We start from the raw sequence: 23,788 nt of genomic DNA, 5'->3' as shown, positions 1-23,788 counted from the left end.
TGCAATAACAAAGAAGAGAAAGCGTGTGGATCAAAATTTAAAAAGGCAGTATTGAGGACCTCTCTGATAGAGAAAGTAAACTAAAGGGCCTTTCGGTACGAATAGCTGCACACGCAAGTGCAAGAAACAAGGCTCCAGTGATTTGCGCGGAAAATCTCAAATAAAATTTGGACCATTTCTCGATTTGTGAATGTCATCCTTGCGCAGGGGCCATGCTAATCTTCTTTTTATTGTTCCAGGGATGATGCTAGCTGCGGCGCTCTGCCTTATAAACCAGTCCAACTCTCCCCGGCTGGCCGATGTGGGACTAAACAAACGAGCGTTTGTTTTGCCCAGGGCCTTTCCATAGGGCGCGTGGCAGGCCGCCAGTTGCAAGCCGGATCTCTCTTGATGTGGCCCAAATTAATGGAAGAGCATAATGGGCCCTTGTGTTTTTTGTTAGGGAATAACAAACGATGCTTGACACAAAAAAATACTATAGTTGTTGCCGCACGTGGGGGGAGGGCACATGCACGTTTAGGAATAACCTCGTTGTGCTCTTCTGATAGAGAAAGGAAACTAAAAGGGCCTTTCTGTACGAATAGCTGCACATGCAAGTGCAAGAAAAAAGGCTCCAGGGACTTGCGCGGAAATCTCAAAAAAATTTGGACCATTTCTCGATTTGTGTGTGTCATCCTTGCGCAGGGGCCATGCTAATCTTCTCTGTATCGTTCCAATTTTATCGGATGTCCCCGAAGGGACGATGCTAGCTGCAGCGCTCTTCCTTATAAACCAGACCGTCTTTCCCCGGCTGGCCGATGTGGGACTAAACAAACGAGCGTTTGTGTTGCCCATGACTGTGTCTAGCCATACCCAGATTCCATTGGGCGCGTGGCAGGCCGCTAGTTGCAAGCCAGATCTCTCTTGATGTGGCCCAAATTAATGAAAGAGCATAACATGCCATCGTGTTTTTTGTTAGGGAAAAACGAATGATGCTTGGACACAAAAAAATAGTATAGTTGTTGCCGTGCGTGGGGGAGGGCACATGCACGTTTAGGAAAGGAGGGATCAACAAAACCTTTTGGTTGTTCACAATATATGAATGGTGGATTATGCAAATCAAAACTTTTTTAAAAGCAAACTTGTGCGTGAAGGAGCTTAGACGATATCAAGTTATTGCCACAAGTACATATTGCAAAGACCATAGTGCCAAAAGGTTCATGCTAAGCTGGCTTACCGTATCTTTGGTGTGACTAGATATATAAAATGGTATGCAACATATATAATTTTCTACATAAAGATTGAGATTTCACCGGTTGACCTATGTAATTCATCGACCACTGGTTATTGTACACTAAAGACAAAAAGGTTTCAAGATGAGATTCTTTCGAGTGTACCACAATCCTGCCTAGTGTCCGAGAGAGTTTTCTCACAAGTCTTAGATGAGTTTGTTAGGTGGTAACATAAACAAATTAGACTAATGAAACATATTTTTTTGCGTTATGACCGAATCACAGTTGATGGTAAGGAACAAAGACAATAAAAAATTGAAGGAACACACTACATGTGGGAGGACTGAAACGGAAGACTAATCCATAAACGTGTGATAATAGATTAAAAAGATAAAAGTTACTCTAGAAAGGTTATATCTGCAATAACAAAGAAGAGAAAGCGTGTGGATCAAAATTTAAAAAGGCAGTATTGAGGACCTCTCTGATAGAGAAAGTAAACTAAAGGGCCTTTCAATACGAATAGCTGCACACGCAAGTGCAAGAAACAAGGCTCCAGTGATTTGCGCGGAAAATCTCAAATAAAATTTGGACCATTTCTCGATTTGTGCGTGTCATCCTTGCGCAGGGGCCATGCTAATCTTCTTTTTATCGTTCCAGGGAGGATGCTAGCTGCGACGCTCTGCCTTATAAACCAGTCCGACTCTCCCAAGCTGGCCGATGTGGGACTAAACAAACGAGCGTTTGTTTTGCCCAAGGCCTTTCCATAGGGCGCGTGGCAGGCCGCCAGTTGCAAGCCGGATATCTCTTGATGTGGCCCAAATTAATGGAAGAGCATAATGGGCCCTTGTGTTTTTTGTTAGGGAATAACAAACGATGCTTGACACAAAAAAATACTATAGTTGTTGCCGCACGTGGGGGGAGGGCACATGCACGTTTAGGAATAACCTCGTTGTGCTCTTCTGATAGAGAAAGGAAACTAAAGGGCCTTTCTGTACGAATAGCTGCACATGCAAGTGCAAGAAAAAAGGCTCCAGGGACTTGCGCGGAAATCTCAAAAAAATTTGGACCATTTCTCGATTTGTGCGTGTCATCCTTGCGCAGGGGCCATGCTAATCTTCTCTGTATCGTTCCAATTTTATCGGATGTCCCCGAAGGGACGATGCTAGCTGTAGCGCTCTTCCTTATAAACCAGACCGTCTTTCCCCGGCTGGCCGATGTGGGACTAAACAAACGAGCGTTTGTGTTGCCCACGGCTGTGTCTAACCATACCCAGATTCCATTGGGCGCGTGGCAGGCCGCTAGTTGCAAGCCAGATCTCTCTTGATGTGGCCCAAATTAATGAAAGAGCATAACATGCCATCGTGTTTTTTGTTAGGGAAAAACGAACGATGCTTGGACACAAAAAATACTATAGTTGTTGCCGTGCGTGGGGGGAGGGCACATGCACGTTTAGGAAAGGAGGGATCAACAAAACCTTTTGGTTGTTCACAATTTATGAATGGTGGATTATGCAAATCAAAACTTTTTTAAAAGCAAACTTGTGCGTGAAGGAGCTTAGACGGTATCAAGTTATTGCCACAAGTACATATTGCAAAGACCATAGTGACCAAAGGTTCATGCTAAGCTCGCTTACCGTGTCTTTGGTGTGACTAGATATATAAAATGGTATGCAACATATATAATTTTCTACATAAAGATTGAGATTTCACCGGTTGACCTATGTAATTCATCGACCACTGGTTATTGTACACTAAAGATAAAAAGGTTTGAAGATGAGATTCTTTTGAGTGTACCACAATCCAGCCTAGTGTCCGAGAGAGTTTTCTCACAAGTCTTAGATGAGTTTGTTAGGTGGTAACATAAACAAATTAGACTAATGAAACATATTTTTTTGCGTTATGACCGAATCACAGTTGATGGTAAGGAAGAAAGACAATAAAAAATTGAAGGAACACACTACATGTGGGAGGACTGAAACGGAAGACTAATCCATAAACGTGTGATAATAGATTAAAAAGCTAAAAGTTACTCCAGAAAGGTTATATCTGCAATAACAAAGAAGAGAAAGCGTGTGGATCAAAATTTAAAAAGGCAGTATTGAGGAACTCTCTGATAGAGAAAGTAAACTAAAGAGCCTTTCGGTACGAATAGCTGCACACGCAAGTGCAAGAAACAAGGCTCCAGTGATTTGCGCGGAAAATCTCAAATAAAATTTGGACCATTTCTCGATTTGTGCGTGTCATCCTTGCGCAGGGGCCATGCTAATATTCTTTGTATCGTTCTAGGGATGATGCTAGCTGCGGCGCTCTGCCTTATAAACCAGTCCGACTCTCCCCGGCTGGCCGATGTGGGACTAAACAAACGAGCGTTTGTTTTGCCCAGGGCCTTTCCATAGGGCGCGTGGCAGGCCGCCAGTTGCAGCCGGATCTCTCTTGATGTGGCCCAAATTAATGGAAGAGCATAATGGGCCCTTGTGTTTTTTGTTAGGGAATAACAAACGCTGCTTGACACAAAAAAATACTATAGTTGTTGCCGCACGTGTGGGGAGGGCACATGCACGTTTAGGAATAACCTCGTTGTGCTCTTCTGATAGAGAAAGGAAACTAAAGGGCCTTTCTATACGAATAGCTACACATGCAAGTGCAAGAAAAAGATTCCAGGGACTTGCGCGGAAATCTCAAAAAAAATTGGACCATTTCTCGATTTGTGCGTGTCATCCTTGCGCAGGGGCCATGCTAATCTTCTCTGTATCGTTCCAATTTTATCGGATGTCCCCGAAGGGACGATGCTAGCTGCAGCGCTCTTCCTTATAAACCAGACCGTCTCTCCCCGGCTGGCCGATGTGGGACTAAACAAACGAGCGTTTGAGTTGCCCATGGCTGTGTCTAGCCATACCTAGATTCCAGCGGGCGCGTGGCAGGCCGCTAGTTGCAAGCCAGATCTCTCTTGATGTGGCCCAAATTAATGAAAGAGCATAACATGCCCTCATGTTTTTTCTTAGGGAATAACGAACGATGCTTGGACACAAAAAAATACTATAGTTGTTGCCGCACGTGGGGGGAGGGCACATGCACATTTAGGAAAGGAGGGATCAACAAAACCTTTTGGTTGTTCACAATTTATGAATGGTGGATTATGCAAATCAAAACTTTTTTAAAAGCAAACTTGTGCATGAAGGAGCTTAGACGATATCAAGTTATTGCCACAACTACATATTGCAAAGACCATAGTGCCAAAAGGTTCATGCTAAGCTGGCTTACCGTGTCTTTGGTGTGACTAGATATATAAAATGGTATGCAACATATATAATTTTCTACATAAAGATTGAGATTTCACCGGTTGACCTATGTAATTCATCGACCACTAGTTATTGTACACTAAAGACAAAAAGGTTTCAAGATGAGATTCTTTCGAGTGTACCACAATCCTGCCTAGTGTCCGAGAGAGTTTTCTCACAAGTCTTAGATGAGTTTGTTAGGTGGTAACATAAACAAATTAGACTAATGAAACATATTTTTTTTCGTTATGACCGAATCACAGTTGATGGTAAGGAACAAAGACAATAAAAAATTGAAGGAACACACTACATGTGGGAGGACTGTAACGGAAGACTAATCCATAAACGTGTGATAATAGATTAAAAAGATAAAAGTTACTCCAGAAAGGTTATATCTGCAATAACAAAGAAGAGAAAGCGTGTGGATCAAAATTTAAAAAGGCAGTATTGAGGACCTCTCTGATAGAGAAAGTAAACTAAAGAGCCTTTCGGTACGAATAGCTGCACACGCAAGTGCAAGAAACAAGGCTCCAGTGATTTGCGCGGAAAATCACAAATAAAATTTGGACCATTTCTCGATTTGTGCGTGTCATCCTTGCGCAGGGGCCATGCTAATATTCTTTGTATCGTTCTAGGGATGATGCTAGCTGCGGCGCTCTGCCTTATAAACCAGTCCGACTCTCCCCGGCTGGCCGATGTGGGACTAAACAAACGCGCGTTTGTTTTGCCCAGGGCCTTTCCATAGGGCGCGTGGCAGGCCGCCAGTTGCAAGCCGGATCTCTCTTGATGTGGCCCAAATTAATGGAAGAGCATAATGGGCCCTTGTGTTTTTTGTTAGGGAATAACAAGCGATGCTTGACACAAAAAATACTATAGTTGTTGACGCACGTGTGGGGAGGGCACATGCACGTTTAGGAATAACCTCGTTGTGCTCTTCTGATAGAGAAAGGAAACTAAAGGGCCTTTCTGTACGAATAGCTACACATGGAAGTGCAAGAAAAAAGATTCCAGGGACTTGCGCGGAAATCTAAAAAAAAATTGGACCATTTCTCGATTTGTGCGTGTCATCCTTGCGCAGGGGCCATGCTAATCTTCTCTGTATCGTTCCAATTTTATCGGATGTCCCCGAAGGGACGATGCTAGCTGCAGCGCTCTTCCTTATAAACCAGACCGTCTCTCCCCGGCTGGCCGATGTGGGACTAAACAAACGAGCATTTGAGTTGCCCATGGCTGTGTCCAGCCATACCTAGATTCCAGCGGGCGCGTGGCAGGCCGCTAGTTGCAAGCCAGATCTCTCTTGATGTGGCCCAAATTAATGAAAGAGCATAACATGCCCTCATGTTTTTTGTTAGGGAATAACGAACGATGCTTGGACACAAAAAAATACTATAGTTGTTGCCGCGCGTGGGGGGAGGGCACATGCACGTTTAGGAAAGGAGGGATCAACAAAACCTTTTGGTTGTTCACAATTTATGAATGGTGGATTATGCAAATCAAAACTTTTTTAAAAGCAAACTTGTGCGTGAAGGAGCTTAGACGATATCAAGTTATTGCCACAAGTACATATTGCAAAGACCATAGTGCCAAAAGGTTCATGCTAAGCTGGCTTACCGTGTCTTTGGTGTGACTAGATATATAAAATGGTATGCAACATATATAATTTTATACATAAAGATTGAGATTTCACCGTTTGACCTATGTAATTCATCGACCAGTGGTTATTGTACACTAAAGACAAAAAGGTTTGAAGATGAGATTCTTTCGAGTGTACCACAATCCAGCCTAGTGTCCGAGAGAGTTTTCTCACAAGTCTTAGATGAGTTTGTTAGGTGGTAACATAAACAAATTAGACTAATGAAACATAATTTTTTGCGTTATGACCGAATCACAGTTGATGGTAAGGAACAAAGACAATAAAAAATTGAAGGAACACACTACATGTGGGAGGACTGAAACGGAAGACTAATCCATAAACGTGTGATAATAGATTAAAAAGATAAAAGTTACTCCAGAAAGGTTATATCTGCAATAACAAAGAAGAGAAAGCGTGTGGATCAAAATTTAAAAAGGCAGTATTGAGGACCTCTCTGATAGAGAAAGTAAACTAAAGGGCCTTTCAGTACGAATAGCTGCACACGCAAGTGCAAGAAACAAGGCTCCAGTGATTTGCGCAGAAAATCTCAAATAAAATTTGGACCATTTCTCGATTTGTGCGTGTCATCCTTGCGCAGGGGCCATGCTAATCTTCTTTTTATCGTTCCAGGGAGGATGCTAGCTGCGACGCTCTGCCTTATAAACCAGTCCGACTCTCCGAAGCTGGCCGATGTGGGACTAAACAAACGAGCGTTTGTTTTGCCCAAGGCCTTTCCATAGGGCGCGTGGCAGGCCGCCAATTGCAAGCCGGATCTCTCTTGATGTGGGACAAATTAATGGAAGAGCATAATGGGCCCTTGTGTTTTTTGTTAGGGAATAACAAACGATGCTTGTCACAAAAAAATACTATAGTTGTTGCCGCACGTGGGGGGAGGGCACATGCACGTTTAGGAATAACCTCGTTGTGCTCTTCTGATAGAGAAAGGAAACTAAAGGGCCTTTCTGTACGAATAGCTGCACATGCAAGTGCAAGAAAAAAGGCTCCAGGGACTTGCGCGGAAATCTCAAAAAAATTTGGACCATTTCTCGATTTGTGTGTGTCATCCTTGCGCAGGGGCCATGCTAATCTTCTCTGTATCGTTCCAATTTTATCGGATGTCCCCGAAGGGACGATGCTAGCTGCAGCGCTCTTCCTTATAAACCAGACCGTCTTTCCCCGGCTGGCCGATGTGGGACTAAACAAACGAGCATTTGTGTTGCCCATGGCTGTGTCTAGCCATACCCAGATTCCATTGGGCGCGTGGCAGGCCGCTAGTTGCAAGCCAGATCTCTCTTGATGTGGCCCAAATTAATGAAAGAGCATAACATGCCATCGTGTTTTTTGTTAGGGAAAAATGAACGATGCTTGGACACAAAAAAATACTATAGTTGTTGCCGTGCGTAGGGGGAGGACACATGCACGTTTAGGAAAGGAGGGATCAACAAAACCTTTTGGTTGTTCACAATTTGTGAATGGTGGATTATGCAAATCAAAACTTTTTTAAAAGCAAACTTGTGCGTGAAGGAGCTTAGACGATATCAAGTTATTGCCACAAGTACATATTGCAAAGACCATAGTGCCAAAAGGTTCATGCTAAGCTGGCTTACCGTGTCTTTGGTGTGACTAGATATATAAAATGGTATGCAACATATATAATTTTCTACATAAAGATTGAGATTTCACCGGTTGACCTATGTAATTCATCGACCACTGGTTATTGTACACTAAAGACAAAAAGGTTTCAAGATGAGATTCTTTCGAGTGTACCACAATCCTGCCTAGTGTCCGAGAGAGTTTTCTCACAAGTCTTAGATGAGTTTGTTAGGTGGTAACATAAACAAATTAGACTAATGAAACATATTTTTTTGCGTTATGACCGAATCAAAGTTGATGGTAAGAAACAAAGACAATAAAAAATTGAAGGAACACACTACATGTGGGAGGACTGAAACGGAAGACTAATCCATAAACGTGTGATAATAGATTAAAAAGATAAGAGTTACTCCAGAAAGGTTATATCTGCAATAACAAAGAAGAGAAAGCGTGTGCATCAAAATATAAAAAGGCAGTATTGAGGACCTCTCTGATAGAGAAAGTAAACTAAAGGGCCTTTCAGTACGAATAGCTGCACACGCAAGTGCAAGAAACAAGGCTCCAGTGATTTGCACGGAAAATCTCAAATAAAATTTGGACCATTTCTCGATTTGTGCGTGTCATCCTTGCGCAGGGGCCATGCTAATCTTCTTTTTATCGTTCCAGGGAGGATGCTAGCTGCGACGCTCTGCCTTATAAACCAGTCCGACTCTCCCAAGCTGGCCGATGTGGGACTAAACAAACGAGCGTTTGTTTTGCCCAAGGCCTTTCCATAGGGCGCGTGGCAGGCCGCCAGTTGCAAGCCGGATATCTCTTGATGTGGCCCAAATTAATGGAAGTGCATAATGGGCCCTTGTGTTTTTTGTTAGGGAATAACAAACGATGCTTGACACAAAAAAATACTATAGTTGTTGCCGCACGTGGGGGGAGGGCACATGCACGTTCAGGAATAACCTCGTTGTGCTCTTCTGATAGAGAAAGGAAACTAAAGGGCCTTTTTGTACGAATAGCTGCACATGCAAGTGCAAGAAAAAAGGCTCCAGGGACTTGCGCGGAAATCTCAAAAAAAATTGGACCATTTCTCGATTTGTGCGTGTCATCCTTGCGCAGGGGCCATGCTAATCTTCTCTGTATCGTTCCAATTTTATCGGATGTCCCCGAAGGGACGATGCTAGCTGCAGCGCTCTTCCTTATAAACCAGACCGTCTTTCCCCGGCTGGCCGATGTGGGACTAAACAAACAAGCGTTTGTGTTACCCATGGCTATGTCTAGCCATACCCAGATTCCATTGGGCGCGTGGCAGGCCGCTAGTTGCAAGCCAGATCTCTCTTGATGTGGCCCAAATTAATGAAAGAGCATAACATGCCATCGTGTTTTTTGTTAGGGAAAAACGAACGATGCTTGGACACAAAAAAATACTATAGTTGTTGCCGTGCGTGGGGGGAGGGCACATGCACGTTTAGGAAAGGAGGGATTAACAAAACCTTTTGGTTGTTCACAATTTATGAATGGTGGATTATGCAAATAAAAACTTTTTTAAAAGCAAACTTGTGCGTGAAGGAGCTTAGACGATATCAAGTTATTGCCACAAGTACATATTGCAAAGACCATAGTGCCAAAAGGTTCATGCTAAGCTGGCTTACCGTGTCTTTGGTGTGACTAGATATATAAAATGGTATGCAACATATATAATTTTCTACATAAAGATTGAGATTTCACCGGTTGACCTATGTAATTCATCGACCACTGGTTATTGTACACTAAAGACAAAAAGGTTTGAAGATGAGATTCTTTCGAGTGTACCACAATCCAGCCTAGTGTCCAAGAGAGTTTTCTCACAAGTCTTAGATGAGTTTGTTAGGTGGTAACATAAACAAATTAGACTAATGAAACATATTTTTTTGCGTTATGACCGAATCACAGTTGATGGTAAGGAACAAAGACAATAAAAAATTGAAGGAACACACTACATGTGGGAGGACTGAAACGGAAGACTAATCCATAAACGTGTGATAATAGATTAAAAAGCTAAAAGTTACTCCAGAAAGGTTATATCTGCAATAACAAAGAAGAGAAAGCGTGTGGATCAAAATTTAAAAAGGCAGTATTGAGGACCTCTCTGATAGAGAAAGTAAACTAAAGAGCCTTTTGGTACGAATAGCTGCACACGCAAGTGCAAGAAACAAGGCTCCAGTGATTTGCGCGGAAAATCTCAAATAAAATTTGGACCATTTCTCGATTTGTGCGTGTCATCCTTGCGCAGGGGCCATGCTAATATTCTTTGTATCATTCTAGGGATGATGCTAGCTGCGGCGCTCTGCCTTATAAACCAGTCCGACTCTCCCCGGCTGGCCGATGTGGGACTAAACAAACGAGCGTTTGTTTTGCCCAGGGCCTTTTCATAGGGCGCGTGGCAGGCCACCAGGTGCAAGCCGGATCTCTCTTGATGTGGCCCAAATTAATGGAAGAGAATAATGGGCCCTTGTGTTTTTTGTTAGGGAATAACAAACGATGCTTGACACAAAAAAATACTATGGTTGTTGCCGCACGTGGGGGGAGGGCACATGCACGTTTAGGAATAACCTCGTTGTGCTCTTCTGATAGAGAAAGGAAACTAAAGGGCCTTTCTGTACGAATAGCTGCACATGCAAGTGCAAGAAAAAAGGCTCCAGGGACTTGCGCGGAAATCTCAAAAAAAATTGGACCATTTCTCGATTTGTGCGTATCATCCTTGCGCAGGGGCCATGCTAATCTTCTTTGTATCGTTCCAATTTTATCGGATGTCCCCGAAGGGACGATGCTAGCTGCAGCGCTCTTCCTTATAAACCAGACAGTCTCTCCCCGGCTGGCTGATGTGGGACTAAACAAACGAGCGTTTGTGTTGCCCATGGCTGTGTCTAGCCATACCTAGATTCCATCGGGCGCGTGGCAGGCTGCTAGTTGCAAGCCAGATCTCTCTTGATGTGGCCCAAATTAATGAAAGAGCATAACATGCCCTCGTGTTTTTGTTAGGGAATAACGAACGATGCTTGGACACAAAAAATACTATAGTTGTTGCCGCGCGTGGGGGGAGGGCACATGCACGTTGAGGAAAGGAGGGATCAACAAAACCTTTTGGTTGTTCACAATTTATGAATGGTGCATTATGCAAATCAAAACTTTTTTAAAAGCAAACTTGTGCGTGAAGGAGCTTAGACGATATCAAGTTATTGCCACAACTACATATTGCAAAGACCATAGTGCCAAAAGGTTCATGCTAAGCTGGCTTACCGTGTCTTCGGTGTGACTAGATATATAAAATGGTATGCAACATATATAATTTTTTACATAAAGATTGAGATTTCACCGGTTGACCTATGTAATTCATCGATCACTGGTTATTGTACACTAAAGACAAAAAGGTTTGAAGATGAGATTCTTTCAAGTGTACCACAATCCAGCCTAGTGTCCGAGAGAGTTTTCTCACAAGTCATAGATGAGTTTGTTAGGTGGTAACATAAACAAATTAGACTAATGAAACATATTTTTTTGCGTTATGACCGAATCACAGTTGATGGTAAGGAACAAAGACAATAAAAATTTGAAGGAACACACTACATGTGGGAGGACTGAAACGCAAGACTAATCCATAAACGTGTGATAATAGATTAAAAAGCTAAAAGTTACTCCAGAAAGGTTATATCTGCAATAGCAAAGAAGAGAAAGCGTGTGGATCAAAATTTAAAAAGGCAGTATTGAGGACCTCTCTGATAGAGAAAGTAAACTAAAGGGCCTTTCGGTACGAATAGCTGCACACGCAAGTGCAAGAAACAAGGCTCCAGTGATTTCCGCGGAAAATTTCAAATAAAATTTGGACCATTTCTCGATTTGTGCGTGTCATCCTTGCGCAGGGGCCATGCTAATCTTCTTTGTATCGTTCCAGGGACGATGCTAGCTGCGGCGCTCTGCCTTATAAACCAGTCCAACTCTCCCCGGCTGGCCGATGTGGGACTAAACAAACGAGCGTTTGTTTTGCCCAGGGCCTTTCCATAGGGCGCGTGGCAGGCCGCCAGTTGCAAGCCGGATCTCTCTTGATGTGGCCCAAATTAATGGAAGAGCATAATGGGCCCTTGTGTTTTTTGTTAGGGAATAACAAACGATGCTTGACACAAAAAAATACTATAGTTGTTGCTGCACGTGGGGGGAAGGGACATGCACGTTTAGGAATAACCTCGTTGCGCTCTTCTGATAGAGAAAGGAAACTAAAGGGCCTTTCTGTACGAATAGCTGCACATGCAAGTGCAAGAAAAAAGGCTCCAGGGACTTGCGCGGAAATCTCAAAAAAATTTGGACCATTTCTCGATTTGTGCGTGTCATCCTTGCGCAGGGGCCATGCTAATCTTCTCTGTATCGTTCCAATTTTATCGGATGTCCCCGAAGGGACGATGCTAGCTGCAGTGCTCTTCCTTATAAACGAGACCGTCTCTCCCCGGCTGGCCGATGTGGGACTAAACAAACGAGCGTTTGTGTTGCCCATGGCTGTGTCTAGCCATACCTAGATTCCATCGGGCGCGTGGCAGGCCGCTAGTTGCAAGCCAGATCTCTCTTGATGTGGCCCAAATTAATGAAAGAGCATAACATGCCCTCATGTTTTTTGTTAGGGAATAACGAACGATGCTTGGACACAAAAAAATACTATAGTTGTTGCCGCGCGTGGGGGGAGGGCACATGCACGTTTAGGAAAGGAGGGATCAACAAAACCTTTTGGTTGTTCACAATTTATGAATGGTGGATTATGCAAATCAAAACTTTTTTAAAAGCAAACTTGTGCGTGAAGGAGCTTAGACGATATCAGGTTATTGCCACAAGTACATATTGCAAAGACCATAGTGCCAAAAGGTTCATGGTAAGATGGCTTACCGTGTCTTTGGTGTGACTAGATATATAAAATGGTATGCAACATATATAATTTTCTACATAAAGATTGAGATTTCACCAGTTGACCTATGTAATTCATCGACCACTGGTTATTGTACACTAAAGACAAAAAGGTTTGAAGATGAGATTCTTTCGAGTGTACCACAATCCAGCCTAGTGTCCGAGAGAGTTTTCTCACAAGTCTTAGATGAGTTGGTTAGGTGGTAACATAAACAAATTAGACTAATGAAACATATTTTTTTGCGTTATGACCGAATCACAGTTGATGGTAAGGAACAAAGACAAAAAAAAATTGAAGGAAGACACTACATGTGGGAGGACTGAAACGGAAGACTAATCCATAAACATGTGATAATAGATTAAAAAGATAAAAGTTACTCCAGAAAGGTTATATCTGCAATAACAAAGAAGAGAAAGCGTGTGGATCAAAATTTAAAAAGGCAGTATTGAGGACCTCTCTGATAGAGAAAGTAAACTAAAGGGCCTTTCGGTATGAATAGCTGCACACGCAAGTGCAAGAAACAAGGCTCCAGTGATTTGCGCGGAAAATCTCAAATAAAATTTGGACTATTTCTCGATTTGCGCGTGTCATCCTTGCGCAGGGGCCATGCTAATCTTCTTTGTATCGTTCCAGGGATGATGCTAGCTGCGGCGCTCTGCCTTATAAACTAGTCCGACTCTCCCCGGCTAGCCTATGTGGGACTAAACAATCGAGCATTTGTTTTGCCCAGGGCCTTTCCATAGGGCGCGTGGCAGGCCGCCAGTTGCAAGACGGATCTCTCTTGATGTGGCCCAAATTAATGGAAGAGCATAATGGGCCCTTGTGTTTTTTGTTAGGGAATAACAAACGATGCTTGACACAAAAAAATACTATAGTTGTTGCCGCACGTGGGGGGAGGGCACATGCACGTTTAGGAATAACCTCGTTGTGCTCTTCTGATAGAGAAAGGAATCTAAAGGGCCTTTCTGTACGAATAGCTGCACATGCAAGTGCAAGAAAAAAGGTCCAGGGACTTGCGCGGAAATCTCAAAAAAAAATGGACCATTTCTCGATTTGTGCGTGTCATCCTTGCGCAGGGGCCATGCTAATCTTCTCTGTATCTTTCCAGTTTTATCGGATGTCCCCGAAGGGACGATGCTAGCTGCAGCGCTCTTCCTTATAAACCAGACCGTCTCTCCCCGGCTGGCCGATGTGGGACTAAACAAACGAGCGTTTGTGTTGCCCATGGCTGTGTCTAGCCATACCTAGATTCCATCGGGCGCGTGGCAGGCCGCTAGTTGCAAGCCAGATCTCTCTTGATGTGGCCCAAATTAATGAAAGAGCATAACATGCCCTCGTGTTTTTTGTTAGGGAATAACGAACGATGCTTGGACACAAAAAAATACTATAGTTGTTGCCGCGCGTGGGGGGAGGGCACATGCACGTTTAGGAAAGGAGGGATCAACAAAACCTTTTGGTTGTTCACAATTTATGAATGGTGGATTATGCAAATCAAAACTTTTTTAAAAGCAAACTTGTGCGTGAAGGAGCTTAGACGATATCAAGTTATTGCCACAAGTACATATTGCAAAGACCATAGTGCCAAAAGGTTCATGCTAAGCTGGCTTACCGTGTCTTTGGTGTGACTAGATATATAAAATGGTATGCAACATATATAATTTTCTACATAAAGATTGAGATTTCACCGGTTGACCTATGTAATTGGTTGACCTATGTAATTCATCGACCACTGGTTATTGTACACTAAAGACAAAGAGGTTTGAAGATGAGATTCTTTCGAGTGTACCACAATCCAGCCTAGTGTCCGAGAGAGTTTTCTCACAAGTCTTAGATGAGTTTGTTAGGTGGTAACATAAACAAATTAGACTAATGAAACATATTTTTTTGCCTTATGACCGAATCACAGTTGATGGTAAGGAACAAAGACAATAAAAAATTGAAGGAACACACTACATGTGGGAGGACTGAAACGGAAGACAAATCCATAAACGTGTGATAATAGATTAAAAAGATAAAAGTTACTCCAGAAAGGTTATATCTGCAATAACAAAGAAGAGAAAGCGTGTGGATCAAAATTTAAAATGGCAGTACTGAGGACCTCTCTGATAGAGAAAGTAAACTAAAGGGCCTTTCGGTACGAATAGCTGCACATGCAAGTGCAAGAAACAAGGCTCCAGTGATTTGCGCGGAAAATCTCAAATAAAATTTGGACTATTTCTCGATTTGCGCGTGTCATCCTTGCGCAGGGGCCATGCTAATCTTCTTTGTATCGTTCCAGGGATGATGCTAGCTGCGGCGCTCTGCCTTATAAACTAGTCCGACTCTCCCCGGCTAGCCTATGTGGGACTAAACAAACGAGCGTTTGTTTTGCCCAGGGCCTTTCCATAGGGCGCGTGGCAGGCCGCCAGTTGCAAGCCGGATCTCTCTTGATGTGGCCCAAATTAATGGAAGAGCATAATGGGCCCTTGTGTTTTTTGTTAGGGAATAACAAACGATGCTTGACACAAAAAAATACTATAGTTGTTGCTGCACGTGGGGGGAAGGGACATGCACGTTTAGGAATAACCTCGTTGCGCTCTTCGGATAGAGAAAGGAAACTAAAGGGCCTTTCTGTACGAATAGCTGCACATGCAAGTGCAAGAAAAAAGGCTCCAGGGACTTGCGCGGAAATCTCAAAAAAATTTGGACCATTTCTCGATTTGTGCGTGTCATCCTTGCGCAGGGGCCATGCTAATCTTCTCTCTATCGTTCCAATTTTATCGAATGTCCCCGAAGGGACGATGCTAGCTGCAGTGCTCTTCCTTATAAACGAGACCGTCTCTCCCCGGCTGGCCGATGTGGGACTAAACAAACGAGCGTTTGTATTGCCCATGGCTGTGTCTAGCCATACCTAGATTCCATCGGGCGCGTGGCAGGCCGCTAGTTGCAAGCCAGATCTCTCTTGATGTGGCCCAAATTAATGAAAGAGCATAACATGCCCTCGTGTTTTTTGTTAGGGAATAACGAACGATGCTTGGACACAAAAAAATACTATAGTTGTTGCCGCGCGTGGGGGGAGGGCACATGCACGTTTAGGAAAGGAGGGATCAACAAAACCTTTTGGTTGTTCACAATTTATGAATGGTGGATTATGCAAATCAAAACTTTTTTAAAAGCAAACTTGTGCGTGAAGGAGCTTAGACGATATCAGGTTATTGCCACAAGTACATATTGCAAAGACCATAGTGCCAAAAGGTTCATGGTAAGCTGGCTTACCGTGTCTTTGGTGTGACTAGATATATAAAATGTTATGCAACATATATAATTTTCTACATAAAGATTGAGATTTCACCAGTTGACCTATGTAATTCATCGACCACTGGTTATTGTACACTAAAGACAAAAAGGTTTGAAGATGAGATTCTTTCGAGTGTACCACAATCCAGCCTAGTGTCCGAGAGAGTTTTCTCACAAGTCTTAGATGAGTTGGTTAGGTGGTAACATAAACAAATTAGACTAATGAAACATATTTTTTTGCGTTATGACCGAATCACAGTTGATGGTAAGGAACAAAGACAAGAAAAAATTGAAGGAAGACACTACATGTGGGAGGACTGAAACGGAAGACTAATCCATAAACATGTGATAATAGATTAAAAAGATAAAAGTTACTCCAGAAAGGTTATATCTGCAATAACAAAGAAGAGAAAGCGTGTGGATCAAAATTTAAAAAGGCAGTATTGAGGACCTCTCTGATAGAGAAAGTAAACTAAAGGGCCTTTCGGTACGAATAGCTGCACACGTAAGTGCAAGAAACAAGGCTCCAGTGATTTGCGCGGAAAATCTCAAATAAAATTTGGACTATTTCTCGATTTGCGCGTGTCATCCTTGCGCAGGGGCCATGCTAATCTTCTTTGTATCGTTCCAGGGATGATGCTAGCTGCGGCGCTCTGCCTTATAAACTAGTCCGACTCTCCCCGGCTAGCCTATGTGGGACTAAACAAACGAGCATTTGTTTTGCCCAGGGCCTTTCCATAGGGCGCGTGGCAGGCCGCCAGTTGCAAGACGGATCTCTCTTGATGTGGCCCAAATTAATGGAAGAGCATAATGGGCCCTTGTGTTTTTTGTTAGGGAATAACAAACGATGCTTGACACAAAAAAATACTATAGTTGTTGCCGCACGTGGGGGGAGGGCACATGCACGTTTAGGAATAACCTCGTTGTGCTCTTCTGATAGAGAAAGGAATCTAAAGGGCCTTTCTGTACGAATAGCTGCACATGCAAGTGCAAGAAAAAAGGTCCAGGGACTTGCGCGGAAATCTCAAAAAAAATTGGACCATTTCTCGATTTGTGCGTGTCATCCTTGCGCAGGGGCCATGCTAATCTTCTCTGTATCTTTCCAGTTTTATCGGATGTCCCCGAAGGGACGATGCTAGCTGCAGCGCTCTTCCTTATAAACCAGACCGTCTCTCCCCGGCTGGCCGATGTGGGACTAAACAAACGAGCGTTTGTGTTGCCCATGGCTGTGTCTAGCCATACCTAGATTCCATCGGGCGCGTGGCAGGCCGCTAGTTGCAAGCCAGATCTCTCTTGATGTGGCCCAAATTAATGAAAGAGCATAACATGCCCTCGTGTTTTTTGTTAGGGAATAACGAACGATGCTTGGACACAAAAAAATACTATAGTTGTTGCCGCGCGTGGGGGGAGGGCACATGCACGTTTAGGAAAGGAGGGATCAACAAAACCTTTTGGTTGTTCACAATTTATGAATGGTGGATTATGCAAATCAAAACTTTTTTAAAAGCAAACTTGTGCGTGAAGGAGCTTAGACGATATCAAGTTATTGCCACAAGTACATATTGCAAAGACCATAGTGCCAAAAGGTTCATGCTAAGCTGGCTTACCGTGTCTTTGGTGTGACTAGATATATAAAATGGTATGCAACATATATAATTTTCTACATAAAGATTGAGATTTCACCGGTTGACCTATGTAATTGGTTGACCTATGTAATTCATCGACCACTGGTTATTGTACACTAAAGACAAAGAGGTTTGAAGATGAGATTCTTTCGAGTGTACCACAATCCAGCCTAGTGTCCGAGAGAGTTTTCTCACAAGTCTTAGATGAGTTTGTTAGGTGGTAACATAAACAAATTAGACTAATGAAACATATTTTTTTGCGTTATGACCGAATCACAGTTGATGGTAAGGAACAAAGACAATAAAAAATTGAAGGAACACACTACATGTGGGAGGACTGAAACGGAAGACAAATCCATAAACGTGTGATAATAGATTAAAAAGATAAAAGTTACTCCAGAAAGGTTATATCTGCAATAATAAAGAAGAGAAAGCGTGTGGATCAAAATTGAAAATGGCAGTATTGAGGACCTCTCTGATAGAGAAAGTAAACTAAAGGGCCTTTCGGTACGAATAGCTGCACATGCAAGTGCAAGAAACAAGGCTCCAGTGATTTGCGCGGAAAATCTCAAATAAAATTTGGACTATTTCTCGATTTGCGCGTGTCATCCTTGCGCAGGGGCCATGCTAATCTTCTTTGTATCGTTCCAGGGATGATGCTAGCTGCGGCGCTCTGCCTTATAAACTAGTCCGACTCTCCCCGGCTAGCCTATGTGGGACTAAACAAACGAGCGTTTGTTTTGCCCAGGGCCTTTCCATAGGGCGCGTGGCAGGCCGCCAGTTGCAAGACGGATCTCTCTTGATGTGGCCCAAATTAATGGAAGAGCATAATGGGCCCTTGTGTTTTTTGTTAGGGAATAACAAACGATGCTTGACACAAAAAAATACTATAGTTGTTGCCGCACGTGGGGGGAGGGCACATGCACGTTTAGGAATAACCTCGTTGTGCTCTTCTGATAGAGAAACGAAACTAAAGGGCCTTTCTGTACGAATAGCTGCACATGCAAGTGCAAGAAAAAAAGGCTCCAGGGACTTGCGCGGAAATCTCAAAAAAAATTGGACCATTTCTCGATTTGTGCGTGTCATCCTTGCGCAGGGGCCATGCTAATCTTCTCTGTATCTTTCCAATTTTATCGGATGCCCCGAAGGGACGATGCTAGCTGCAGCGCTCTTCCTTATAAACCAGACCGTCTCTCCCCGGCTGGCCGATGTGGGACTAAACAAACGAGCGTTTGTGTTGCCCATGGCTGTGTCTAGCCATACCTAGATTCCATCGGGCGCGTGGCAGGCCGCTAGTTGCAAGCCAGATCTCTCTTGATGTGGCCCAAATTAATGAAAGAGCATAACATGCCCTCGTGTTTTTTGTTAGGGAATAACGAACGATGCTTGGACACAAAAAAATACTATAGTTGTTGCCGCACGTGGGGGGAGGGCACATGCACGTTTAGGAAAGGAGGGATCAACAAAACCTTTTGGTTGTTCACAATTTATGAATGGTTGATTGTGCAAATCAAAACTTTTTTAAAAGCAAACTTGTGCGTGAAGGAGCTTAGACGATATCAAGTTATTGCCACAAGTACATATTGCAAAGACCATAGTGCCAAAAGGTTCATGCTAAGCTAGCTTACCGTGTCTTTGGTGTGACTAGATATATAAAATGGTATGCAACATATATAATTTTCTACATAAAGATTGAGATTTCACCGGTTGACCTATGTAATTCATCGACCACTGGTTATTGTACACTAAAGACAGAAAGGTTTGAAGATGGGATTCTTTCGAGTGTACCACAATCCAGCCTAGTGTCCGAGAGAGTTTTCTCACAAGTCTTAGATGAGTTTGTTAGGTGGTAACATAAACAAATTAGACTAATGAAACATATTTTTTTGCGTTATGACCGAATCACAGTTGATGGTAAGGAACAAAGACAATAAAAAATTGAAGGAACACACTACATGTGGGAGGACTGAAACGGAAGACTAATCCATAAACGTGTGATAATAGATTAAAAAGATAAAAGTTACTCCAGAAAGGTTATATCTGCAATAACAAAGAAGAGAAAGCGTGTGGATCAAAATTTAAAAAGGCAGTATTGAGGACCTCTCTGATAGAGAAAGTAAACTCAAGGGCCTTTCGGTACGAATAGCTGCACACGCAAGTGCAAGAAACAAGGCTCCAGTGATTTGCGCGGAAAATCTGAAATAAAATTTGGACCATTTCTCGATTTGTGCGTGTCATCCTTGCGCAGGGGCCATGCTAATATTCTTTTTATCGTTCCAGGGATGATGCTAACTGCGGCGCTCTGCCTTATAAACCAGTCCAACTCTCCCCGGCTGGCTGATGTGGGACTAAACAAACGAGTGTTTGTTTTGCCCAGGGCCTTTCCATAGGGCGCGTGGCAGGCCGCCAGTTGCAAGCCGGATCTCTCTTGATGTGGCCCAAATTAATGGAAAAGCATAATGGGTCCTTGTGTTTTTTGTTAGGGAATAACAAACGATGCTTGACACAAAAAAATACTATAGTTGTTGCCGCACATGGGGGGAGGGCACATGCACGTTTAGGAATAACCTCGTTGTGCTCTTCTGATAGAGAAAGGAAACTAAAGGGCCTTTCTGTATGAATAGATGCACATGCAAGTGCAAGAAAAAAGGCTCCAGGGACTTGCGCGGAAATCTCAAAAAAAATTGGACCATTTCTCGATTTGTGCGTGTCATCCTTGCACAGGGGCCATGCTAATCTTCTCTATATCGTTCCAATTTTATCGGATGTCCCCGAAGGGACGATGCTAGCTGCAGCGCTCTTCCTTATAAACCAGACCATCTCTCCCCGGCTGGCCGATGTGGGACTAAACAAACGACCATTTGTGTTGCCCATGGCTGTGTCTAGCCATACCTAGATTCCATCGGGCGCGTGGCAGGCCGCTAGTTGCAAGCCAGATCTCTCTTGATGTGGCCCAAATTAATGAAAGAGCATAACATGCCCTCATGTTTTTTGTTAGGGAATAACGAATGATGCTTGGACACAAAAAAATACTATAGTTGTTGCCGCGCGTGGCGGGAGGTCACATGCACGTTTAGGAAAGGAGGGATCAACAAAACCTTTTGGTTGTTCACAATTAATGAATGGTGGATTATGCAAATCAAAACTTTTTTAAAAGCAAACTTGTGCGTGAAGGAGCTTAGACGATATCAAGTTATTGCCACAACTACATATTGCAAAGACCATAGTTCCAAAAGGTTCATGCTAAGCTGGCTTACCGTGTCTTTGGTGTGACTAGATATATAAAATGGTATGCAACATATATAATTTTCTACATAAAGATTGAGATTTCACCGGTTGACCTATGTAATTCATCGACCATTGGTCATTGTACACTAAAGACAAAAAGGTTTGAAGATGAGATTCTTTCGAGTGTACCACAATCCAGCCTAGTGTCCGAGAGAGTTTTCTCACAAGTCTTAGATGAGTTATTTAGGTGGTAACATAAAAAAATTAGACTAATGAAACATATTTTTTGCGTTATGACCGAATCACAGTTGATGGTAAGGAACAAAGACAATAAAAAATTGAAGGAACACACTACATGTGGGAGGACTGAAACGGAAGACTAATCCATAAAGGTGTGATAATAGGTTAAAAAGAAAAAAGTTACTCCAGAAAGGTTATATCTGCAATAAAAAAGAAGAGAAAGCGTGTGGATCAAAATTTAAAAAGGCAGTATTGAGGACCTCTCTGATAGAGAAAGTAAACTAAAGGGCCTTTCGGTACGAATAGCTGCACACGCAAGTGCAAGAAACAAGGCTCCAGTGATTTGCGCGGAAAATCTCAAATAAAATTTGGACCATTTCTCGATTTGTGCGTGTCATCCTTGCGCAGGGGCCATGCTAATCTTTTTTGTATCGTTCCAGGGACGATGCTAGCTGCGGCGCTCTGCCTTATAAACCAGTCCGACTCTCCCCGGCTGGCTGATGTGGGACTAAACAAACGAGCGTTTGTTTTGCCCAGGGCCTTTCCATAGGGCGCGTGGCAGGCCGCCAGTTGCAAGATGGATCTCTCTTGATGTGGCCCAAATTAATGGAAGAGCATAATGGGCCCTTGTGTTTTTTGTTAGGGAATAACAAACGATGCTTGACACAAAAAATACTATAGTTGTTGCCGCACGTGGGGGGAGGGCACATGCACGTTTAGGAATAACCTCGTTGTGCTCTTCTGATAGAGAAAGGAAACTAAAGGGCCTTTCTGTACGAATAGCTGCACATGCAAGTGCAAGAAAAAAGGCTCCAGAGACTTGCGCGGAAATCTCAAAAAAATTTGTACCATTTCTCGATTTGTGCGTGTCATCCTTGCGCAGGGGCCATGCTAATCTTCTCTGTATCTTTCCTATTTTATCGGATGTCCCCGAAGGGACGATGCTAGCTGCAGCGCTCTTCCTTATAAACCAGACCGTCTTTCCCCGGCTGGCCGATGTGGGACTAAACAAACGAGCGTTTGTGTTGCCCATGGCTGGCTGCGCGTGGCAGGCCGCTAGTTGCAAGCCAGATCTCTCTTGATGTGGCCCAAATTAATGAAAGAGCATAACATGCCCTCGTGTTTTTTGTTAGGGAATAACGAACGATGCTTGGACACAAAAAAATACTATAGTTGTTGCCGCGTGTGGGGGGAGGGCACATGCACGTTTAGGAAAGGAGGGATCAACAAAACCTTTTGGTTGTTCACAATTTATGAATGGTTGATTATGCAAATCAAAACTTTTTTAAAAGCAAACTTGTGCGTGAAGGAGCTTAGACGATATCAAGTTATTGCCACAAGTACATATTGCAAAGACCATAGTGCCAAAAGGTTCATGCTAAGCTGGCTTACCGTGTCTTTGGTGTGACTAGATATATAAAATGGTATGCAACATATATAATTTTCTACATAAAGATTGAGATTTCACCGGTTGACCTATGTAATTCATCGACCATTGGTTATTGTACACTAAAGACAAAAAGGTTTGAAGATGAGATTCTTTCGAGTGTACCACAATCCAGCCTAGTGTCCGAGAGAGTTTTCTCACAAGTCTTAGATGAGTTTTTTAGGTGGTAACATAAACAAATTAGACTAATGAAACATATTTTTTTGTCTTATGGCCGAATCACAGTTGATGGTAAGGAACAAAGACAATAAAAAATTGAAGGAACACACTACATGTGGGAGGACTGAAACGGAAGACTAATCCATAAAGGTGTGATAATAGGTTAAAAAGAAAAAAGTTACTCTAGAAAGGTTATATCTGCAATAACAAAGAAGAGAAAGCATGTGGATCGAAATTTAAAAAGGCAGTATTGAGGACCTCTCTGATAGAGAAAGTAAACTAAAGTGCCTTTCGGTACGAATAGCTGCACACGCAAGTGCAAGAAACAAGGCTCCAGTGATTTGCGCGGAAAATCTCAAATAAAATTTGGACCATTTCTCGATTTGTGCGTGTCATCCTTGCGCAGGGGCCATGCTAATCTTCTTTGTATCGTTCCAGGGACGATGCTCGCTGCGGCGCTCTGCCTTATAAACCAGTCCGACTCTCCCCGGCTGGCCGATGTGGGACTAAACAAACGAGTGTTTGTTTTGCCCAGGGCCTTTCCATAGGGCGCGTGGCAGGCCGCCAGTTGCAAGACGGATCTCTCTTGATGTGGCCCAAATTAATGGAAGAGCATAATGGGCCCTTGTGTTTTTTGTTAGGGAATAACAAATGATGCTTGACACAAAAAATACTATAGTTGTTGCCGCACGTGGGGGGAGGGCACATGCATGTTTAGGAATAACCTCGTTGTGCTCTTCTGATAGAGAAAGGAAAGTAAAGGGCCTTTCTGTACGAATAGCTGCACATGCAAGTGCAAGAAAAAAGGCTCCAGGGACTTGCGCGGAAATCTCAAAAAAATTTGTACCATTTCACGATTTGTGCGTGTCATCCTTGCGCAGGGGCCATGCTAATCTTCTCTGTATCTTTCCTATTTTATCGGATGTCCCCGAAGGGACGATGCTAGCTGCAGCGCTCTTCCTTATAAACCAGACTGTCTCTCCCCGGCTGGCCGATGTGGGACTAAACAAACGAGCGTTTGTGTTACCCATGGCTGTGTCTAGCCATACCTAGATTCCATCGGGCGCGTGGCAGGCCGCTAGTTGCAAGCCAGATCTCTCTTGATGTGGCCCAAATTAATGAAAGATCATAACATGCCCTCGTGTTTTTTGTTAGGGAATAACGAACGATGCTTGGACACA

The 23,788-nt window shown here is 43.2% G+C and overlaps 24 non-coding genes and 6 pseudogenes across 24 annotated transcripts; all 30 read right to left on the bottom strand.

The window, feature by feature from the left end:
* Positions 1 to 161: 161 nt before the first annotated feature.
* LOC119290227 lies at positions 162 to 265 on the bottom strand. Its single transcript, XR_005141821.1, has one exon. It is a non-coding gene; the product is annotated as a U6 spliceosomal RNA (small nuclear RNA).
* Positions 266 to 638: 373 nt separating this feature from the next.
* Positions 639 to 741, bottom strand: LOC119290129. The gene has a single exon (XR_005141731.1). It is a non-coding gene; the product is annotated as a U6 spliceosomal RNA (small nuclear RNA).
* Positions 742 to 1,790: 1,049 nt separating this feature from the next.
* On the bottom strand, positions 1,791 to 1,889 carry LOC119290221. Its single transcript, XR_005141818.1, has one exon. It is a non-coding gene; the product is annotated as a U6 spliceosomal RNA (small nuclear RNA).
* Positions 1,890 to 2,266: 377 nt separating this feature from the next.
* Positions 2,267 to 2,369, bottom strand: LOC119290121. The gene has a single exon (XR_005141723.1). It is a non-coding gene; the product is annotated as a U6 spliceosomal RNA (small nuclear RNA).
* A 1,049-nt stretch (positions 2,370 to 3,418) lies between these two features.
* LOC119290231 lies at positions 3,419 to 3,497 on the bottom strand (annotated as a pseudogene).
* Positions 3,498 to 3,892: 395 nt separating this feature from the next.
* LOC119290133 lies at positions 3,893 to 3,995 on the bottom strand. The gene has a single exon (XR_005141735.1). It is a non-coding gene; the product is annotated as a U6 spliceosomal RNA (small nuclear RNA).
* A 1,050-nt stretch (positions 3,996 to 5,045) lies between these two features.
* On the bottom strand, positions 5,046 to 5,124 carry LOC119290230 (annotated as a pseudogene).
* A 396-nt stretch (positions 5,125 to 5,520) lies between these two features.
* Positions 5,521 to 5,623, bottom strand: LOC119290132. The gene has a single exon (XR_005141734.1). It is a non-coding gene; the product is annotated as a U6 spliceosomal RNA (small nuclear RNA).
* Positions 5,624 to 6,673: 1,050 nt separating this feature from the next.
* On the bottom strand, positions 6,674 to 6,772 carry LOC119290220. The gene has a single exon (XR_005141817.1). It is a non-coding gene; the product is annotated as a U6 spliceosomal RNA (small nuclear RNA).
* A 377-nt stretch (positions 6,773 to 7,149) lies between these two features.
* LOC119290128 lies at positions 7,150 to 7,252 on the bottom strand. The gene has a single exon (XR_005141729.1). It is a non-coding gene; the product is annotated as a U6 spliceosomal RNA (small nuclear RNA).
* A 1,050-nt stretch (positions 7,253 to 8,302) lies between these two features.
* LOC119290219 lies at positions 8,303 to 8,401 on the bottom strand. The gene has a single exon (XR_005141816.1). It is a non-coding gene; the product is annotated as a U6 spliceosomal RNA (small nuclear RNA).
* Positions 8,402 to 8,778: 377 nt separating this feature from the next.
* LOC119290131 lies at positions 8,779 to 8,881 on the bottom strand. Its single transcript, XR_005141733.1, has one exon. It is a non-coding gene; the product is annotated as a U6 spliceosomal RNA (small nuclear RNA).
* A 1,050-nt stretch (positions 8,882 to 9,931) lies between these two features.
* Positions 9,932 to 10,010, bottom strand: LOC119290235 (annotated as a pseudogene).
* A 397-nt stretch (positions 10,011 to 10,407) lies between these two features.
* LOC119290162 lies at positions 10,408 to 10,510 on the bottom strand. Its single transcript, XR_005141767.1, has one exon. It is a non-coding gene; the product is annotated as a U6 spliceosomal RNA (small nuclear RNA).
* Positions 10,511 to 11,558: 1,048 nt separating this feature from the next.
* Positions 11,559 to 11,638, bottom strand: LOC119290208 (annotated as a pseudogene).
* Positions 11,639 to 12,034: 396 nt separating this feature from the next.
* LOC119290120 lies at positions 12,035 to 12,137 on the bottom strand. The gene has a single exon (XR_005141722.1). It is a non-coding gene; the product is annotated as a U6 spliceosomal RNA (small nuclear RNA).
* Positions 12,138 to 13,187: 1,050 nt separating this feature from the next.
* LOC119290216 lies at positions 13,188 to 13,291 on the bottom strand. Its single transcript, XR_005141813.1, has one exon. It is a non-coding gene; the product is annotated as a U6 spliceosomal RNA (small nuclear RNA).
* A 371-nt stretch (positions 13,292 to 13,662) lies between these two features.
* LOC119290148 lies at positions 13,663 to 13,765 on the bottom strand. The gene has a single exon (XR_005141751.1). It is a non-coding gene; the product is annotated as a U6 spliceosomal RNA (small nuclear RNA).
* A 1,067-nt stretch (positions 13,766 to 14,832) lies between these two features.
* On the bottom strand, positions 14,833 to 14,936 carry LOC119290215. The gene has a single exon (XR_005141812.1). It is a non-coding gene; the product is annotated as a U6 spliceosomal RNA (small nuclear RNA).
* A 372-nt stretch (positions 14,937 to 15,308) lies between these two features.
* Positions 15,309 to 15,411, bottom strand: LOC119290147. Its single transcript, XR_005141750.1, has one exon. It is a non-coding gene; the product is annotated as a U6 spliceosomal RNA (small nuclear RNA).
* A 1,050-nt stretch (positions 15,412 to 16,461) lies between these two features.
* On the bottom strand, positions 16,462 to 16,565 carry LOC119290214. Its single transcript, XR_005141811.1, has one exon. It is a non-coding gene; the product is annotated as a U6 spliceosomal RNA (small nuclear RNA).
* Positions 16,566 to 16,936: 371 nt separating this feature from the next.
* On the bottom strand, positions 16,937 to 17,039 carry LOC119290149. The gene has a single exon (XR_005141752.1). It is a non-coding gene; the product is annotated as a U6 spliceosomal RNA (small nuclear RNA).
* A 1,067-nt stretch (positions 17,040 to 18,106) lies between these two features.
* Positions 18,107 to 18,210, bottom strand: LOC119290212. The gene has a single exon (XR_005141810.1). It is a non-coding gene; the product is annotated as a U6 spliceosomal RNA (small nuclear RNA).
* Positions 18,211 to 18,583: 373 nt separating this feature from the next.
* LOC119290181 lies at positions 18,584 to 18,685 on the bottom strand. The gene has a single exon (XR_005141785.1). It is a non-coding gene; the product is annotated as a U6 spliceosomal RNA (small nuclear RNA).
* A 1,050-nt stretch (positions 18,686 to 19,735) lies between these two features.
* On the bottom strand, positions 19,736 to 19,839 carry LOC119290234. The gene has a single exon (XR_005141824.1). It is a non-coding gene; the product is annotated as a U6 spliceosomal RNA (small nuclear RNA).
* A 372-nt stretch (positions 19,840 to 20,211) lies between these two features.
* LOC119290166 lies at positions 20,212 to 20,314 on the bottom strand. The gene has a single exon (XR_005141771.1). It is a non-coding gene; the product is annotated as a U6 spliceosomal RNA (small nuclear RNA).
* Positions 20,315 to 21,363: 1,049 nt separating this feature from the next.
* On the bottom strand, positions 21,364 to 21,443 carry LOC119290222 (annotated as a pseudogene).
* Positions 21,444 to 21,838: 395 nt separating this feature from the next.
* On the bottom strand, positions 21,839 to 21,941 carry LOC119290150. Its single transcript, XR_005141754.1, has one exon. It is a non-coding gene; the product is annotated as a U6 spliceosomal RNA (small nuclear RNA).
* A 1,026-nt stretch (positions 21,942 to 22,967) lies between these two features.
* On the bottom strand, positions 22,968 to 23,047 carry LOC119290209 (annotated as a pseudogene).
* Positions 23,048 to 23,442: 395 nt separating this feature from the next.
* LOC119290159 lies at positions 23,443 to 23,545 on the bottom strand. The gene has a single exon (XR_005141764.1). It is a non-coding gene; the product is annotated as a U6 spliceosomal RNA (small nuclear RNA).
* Positions 23,546 to 23,788: the final 243 nt, after the last annotated feature.

Source organism: Triticum dicoccoides, chromosome 4A (assembly GCF_002162155.2).
Source record: "Triticum dicoccoides isolate Atlit2015 ecotype Zavitan chromosome 4A, WEW_v2.0, whole genome shotgun sequence".
Taxonomy (NCBI): Eukaryota; Viridiplantae; Streptophyta; class Magnoliopsida; order Poales; family Poaceae; genus Triticum; species Triticum dicoccoides.
This window is presented reverse-complemented; position numbering and strand designations above follow the sequence as displayed.